A 6000-nucleotide genomic window follows, 5' to 3' on the forward strand; every position below is an offset into this window, starting at 1 on the left:
ACTCGACCTCCTCCTGCACCCCCCAACCGCCCTTCGCGGTCTTCCTCACCAGTGGCAGGCAATTCCAGGGCCTCCCCAACTACGGCTAGCCCCCCTGAACGCACTCGACCGTACATAGCGCCCATAAGTGAGATGGATGAGGAGGATCTCTTAACTCCTAGTGTAGACCTCCAATTTTCCCCCGAATCAGACATGCCCCAACTTCGGTACATGTCTGACACCGAAACACCCGAAGTGAGCGACGCTACTGCCTCCTCACAAGCTCCCGCCAAAGTTGTGCCCGCTCGTAAAACTGCAACCAAGTCCAGCAAATCTTCTAGCGCAATGATCATAGAACTACCTGCCCGTTCTGAAGATGTGAAAAGTATTGACACCTTCATGGCGGTAGTTACAAAGCTCACGTACATCATCAACAAAGCAGTTAACGAAGGAAAGAGCGTCACTGCCACCAACAAGCGGCTCATTGCGGCTGCGGCGCAGGAGATACAGAGATCTGCGCAGGCGTTGGTAAAGGTCAAGGAGACCGGGCCAACGGTCGCGATTGCGCCGACTCCTCCGACTCCGGAGATCCTCCCGGACCAGAGCACATTGCTCTCTATTATTCGGGAGAGTATCCGCGAGGAGCTCAAGGCCATGTCACCGACGCCAGCGCCCTCTCCACCAGCGCCTGCAAAATCCTTCGCCGCGGCCGTGGCGACGCCCTCCCCCCCTAAGAGCATTCCTCCTCCTTCGCGCACCTTGCCCTCCATCATCATCAAAGCTAAGGAGACTAGCGACAAACAAAAACAGCAGCCAGTCGTACTTGACGAGTTTAAAAAGAACATCTCATTCCGTAGAACAACATTTGCTCCCTCGAAAGTAAAGCCCTTGCGCCAGAACATGCTCAAAGTAGAGTTCGACACTAATGAGCAGCGCGACCAAATCCTCCGAAAAGTGAACAACATCCCCGGCATTGCAGCTGAAGAGTCGAAGCTCCGTCGCCCTCTCATCATCTTGAAGGGGATTAGCAAAGAGGTCCAGAGGGAGGAACTGGTGGACATCATAAGCCACCAGAACCAAATCCCAAGCGAAGAAATCCGCCTTTGCTTCCTCCTGAACAATAGAAACGAGCGCTTTTACAACGCGGTGTTGGAGGTGGCCCCGGCGATCCGGCGCAGGCTGGTCGAAGGGGAGCGTGCGAATGTGGAGCACCAGCGGGTGCACGTGGCGGATTTCAGCCGCTTCGTGCAGTGCTATAAGTGCCTGCAGTTCGGTCACACTAACAACAAGTGCACCGCAGAGTCCCACCCGTGCGCCCACTGTGGTTCCACTGAGCACCAAATTAACTCTTGCCCCGTTCGCGCCGATCCCAACAAAAGGTGTTGCTTCAACTGCAAGTCTGTGCGTAGCGCCAACACTTGCCATACTGCCACCGACAATAATTTGTGCCCTCGGATAGTCAATGCCATTAAAGCTCTTCAGGACAGCACAGACTACGGCTATTAGCAACATGTTGGCCGCCCTCGACGTAATGATGTGCCTCAAGAAGAAGGAGGAACCTGGTAATTCAGAAAATTGTTATTGTAATTTTAAATTTAACGCCTTGTCGAAATGCGAAATCGCCTCGCAAAATTCAGGATCACATTTAATTATAATAGTTACAAACGCAAATCAAAAAGCAGATCCATGGCACCTTAACATAAAACATCGCTCCAAGATAAACAGCGACGGTGGGTATCTGTATCAAATAGCAGAGACCCACCAACGCTACACTTATCATACACTAATATAGCATACCCATGTAATAAATAATTCGTTGCCAAACAAACCACTTAGCATCTCAAAAAAAAAAAAAAAAAAAAAAAACCTAACCTAACCTAACCTAACCTAACCTAACCTAACCTAACCTAACCTAACCTAACCTAACCTAACCTAACCTAACCTAACCTAACCTAACCTAACCTAACCTAACCTAACCTAACCTAACCTAACCTAACCTAACCTAACCTAACCGAGTCTGCTTCGAGCCGTCGTGGAGTGCAGACGTGCTCCGACGCGCTCCGCGAAATAAATCTGCAAAAAAAAAATAAAAATTATTGTGAAAATTAAATAAAACTAAATAAATTTGTGTAGTAAAGTGTTCTGTGTCGCTGCAAGTATACCTGGATACTAAGAACCCTCAAGAACTGAATAGGATTGAGAGGATTTTCCGGATTTGCGGCGAGCCAGACATATAATCTGGACAAACCCTCACGTAAGGTGAGCAAGTGGATTTCTTGGTGTGACAACCCCTAAGTTAGGCCTTCGTGACCATAAGAAATCCATCGTTTCAAGAAAATTTTATTTTTATACTGTTTTAAATAATTGACTCCTACCCCCATCTTTTTAAAAAATTTTATACATTATACTGTATATTCTCAATCTCTTTTACAACTTTTACAAATTTACGTTTTAAATCATGACAAACCCAAGACCAAAGACTGTAACCTTCAGTAAAACCCTCAACTACAATGAGGATGACACCCCCTCACCCACTCATATTCAGAGTGACTCGTCTTTGTCGGATTCCCCCTCAAGGGAACCTGCCGTGGAATGGGCCACCCCCATAACAAGAAGCAAATATATTCAGCACTATCCCAGAACGCCGCTTTTAAGAGAGGAGAATCGACGGAAGATACTGACTGATGACGATAGGGACAGGCTGGGCCGCGGCATCCGAGATCTCCTGGAAGCAGCTATAAACGAGGTCGAAACTGCGCTTAGACTGAAGCGTACGACTAAGGACTCAGTCATACAAAAATTAAGAGAGGCGGATGACCTGGTGTGTGACTTAGCAATCTACCAGGATTTGCAGAATCTCACGCCGGGTCAAAACCCAAGCGTGCGCACACAGACCTCCCCTGCTCCTCAGGAAGAGGAAAAACAAGAAAAACAAGAAAAACAGGAGGACATAACGAAATTCCTGAACATGCTGGTCGTTCGACTCGACGAAAACTCCAGGAGTATAAAGGAGCTTAAGGAGTCAATCGACAACCGAAGCGAAGCAGGAACAGGTACATCCACACATGCTCCAACCTACGCACAGATTGCAGCCACAACGAAGGAATCGCCCGTCACCCTACACTCCGTGATTGTCAACGACAAGAAAGGAGTGGAGACGGGTGACGAGGTGTTGGATAGAATACGGGACATAGCGGGAGAAGGCGGGGAATGGATTCGAATTGAAAAAGTCAGGAAAACCCGGGACCGAAAATTAATACTGAGTTGTAAAACAAAAGAGGGTAAAGAAAAATTAAAAGCAAGAATCAATAACATCGAAAAACTAGAAGTCAAGGACATCGAAAATAAAAACCCCCTCCTCATTTTTAAACATGTAATTAAGTGCAATACCAATAAAGAAATAATAGAAAAAATTGTCGAACAAAATAACAAAATTATTCGAGAATTGGAGGTGGACGAGAAAAATATAATAGTCAAATTTCGCAAAAAGTCTAGGAACCCGCTGTTGGAGCATGTTGTGGCAAGCGTCCCCCCCAGGATGTGGCGTGCCGTGGTCGATGCTGGCTCAGTGCGCATCGATATGCAGCGGATCCATGTGGAGGACTATTCTCCACTGGTCCAATGCTCGATGTGCCTGGGCTACGGCCACGGCAGGCGCCATTGCAGGGAGACAGTCGAGAGGTGCAGCCATTGCGGTGGGGAGCACCAGAGGGCGGCGTGTCAAAGCTGGATGGCGGGAGCCGTCCCATCGTGCCTGAACTGCCGGGCAGACCGAAGCGCGGTAAGTGATAATCACAACGCCTTCAGCTCTGCTTGTCAGGTCAGGCAAAGGTGGGAGGCTCTCGCCAGGTCCAGAATTGCATACGCGTGAGTCTGGGTTTTGTGGTATCTCGGGCGTGCCGCGGCACACCGATTGCCAAGTTGATGAGTGATAGGTCATTAAACTATGCAATAATGACAGGCATGCTGCGACACGTGCGAGAAAACCGGAAAACAGGACTCGGCTCACATAATAATGCACAGGTGGCTCCGCATCAGAAAATAATTTATATTTGCTGACGCGTAAACACATAAAGTGCAATAGTATGTTAAAATAGTATAATTATATATAAGGGATTTTAATTGGGTGATTTAGTATCTAAGTAGTTATAAGTATACATATACCTGTTTTAAAAGCTTTGACTCGATAATTTTTATCCAAATAATGATAATCAATGACGGTAGAATTTTAATAAAAGACGGCTGTAAGATAAATATTTGACAAGTACCCTGTATATATTAAGCCGATGACTAAGTAATTGCAAATCATGCTCATTAATAATAAAAGAGTATAAACGAAGTTGATTAACGAATATTTAGCAGTAACCACAAAATTAGGTAAAATAACAAAGACGTGACAGAATGTGAATACATAGTAATAATTGTTATAAATAGATAAAAAATGACTCAAGTAAGAAAATAATGTTTGTAATTGTTGCAACTAGGAACTAAGATAATTGATAAAAAAAAAAAAATATGTTATGTATAAAGTTATATTTTATAAGTATATGACTAATAATTCACTATTGTATTACAAAGAAGCAGACTAAGTGATGTATTAAGTTAAGTTTTAGTTTATCACATATTCTGTAAATAATAGCGTCTTACAATGTCTCTGTACCCTTATAGAGTGTTATTGCAATAAACTCCCCCTGGGTGTGGTGTAACACCCGGGGGAAAACTAAAAAAAAAAAAAAAAAAAAAAAAAAAACCTAACCTAACCTAACCTAACCTAACCTAACCTAACCTAACCTAACCTAACCTAACCTAACCTAACCTAACCTAACCTAACCTAACCCAGTCTGCTTCGAGCCGTCGTGGAGTGCAGACGTGCTCCGACGCGCTCCGCGAAATAAATCTGCAAAAAAAGTGAAAAATTGTGAAAAATATAATTAAGTTTAAAAATAAGGGTTTATAAGTGTCAGTGACAGTGTGACAATACCTGGACTGCATCACTCTCCAGGGTCCTGACCAAGATCGAGAGGATATTCCTGGATTTCAGTGCAACGCCGCTTCGGGCTTGCACGTGACGCAAGCTAAAGGTTTTTAAAAACAGTTTTAAATTATTGACCCTCTCGATTTTATCCATTTTATCATTTTACATTCTACAATTGACTTAGTTTATCTTTTCGTATTTACAACTTATACAAACTTAATTTTAAACAATGACGCTGAACCCTACACCCAAGTCAGTATCTTTTAAAAGGACGCTCACATATTTTGAGGAAAAAACTCCATCGCCCACTCAGCTGCAGAGCGATTCGTCCTCTCCGGACTCCCCTGCCAAAATACCCTCAGCGAAGGAATGGGAAACCCCTTATAATAAGAATAGGTACCTCCAATACCATCCAAAAACGCCTCTCCTGAAGGAATGCGACCGCAGAAAGATCCTCACGGATGATGATAGGGACGAGCTCTGCGGGCGCATCCGACACCTTCTAAACGAGATGAGCGAAGAGGTTGAGAATGCCCAAAGATTAAAGAGGACCGCCAAAGACTCCATCAAAAACAAAATAAGGGAGGTGGACGACCTTGCATGCGACCTGGCAATATACCAGGAGCTGAAAAACTTCACGCCAGGACAGCATCCAAGTGTGCGAACACAGACCTCGCCTATCCCTCAGCAGGAGTCGCAAATTGAGGGGTTAGAAAAATTCCTGAAACCGCTAGTAGACAAATTGGAGGAAAACTCCCAAAACATACGGGAAATCAAGGAATTGATGGACCGCCGGAGTAAAACCAATATAAATACTACCACTAAAGCCTCACATTCTCCAAGTTACGCACAGGCCGTGGCTGCTTCCCAGGAAAAGCCCCTGACATTACATTCCGTAATTGTCGAGGACAAGCAAGGAATGGAAACTGGTGAGGAGGTAATGCAGAGAATAAGGGAAGTAGCAGAAGAGGGAGGAGAATGGATCAAAATAGAGCGAGTGAGGAAAACTAAAGACCGGAAGGTCATTATAAGTTGCAAATCAAAAG

Source organism: Amyelois transitella, chromosome 29 (genome assembly GCF_032362555.1).
Source record: "Amyelois transitella isolate CPQ chromosome 29, ilAmyTran1.1, whole genome shotgun sequence".
NCBI classification, from domain to species: Eukaryota; Metazoa; Arthropoda; class Insecta; order Lepidoptera; family Pyralidae; genus Amyelois; species Amyelois transitella.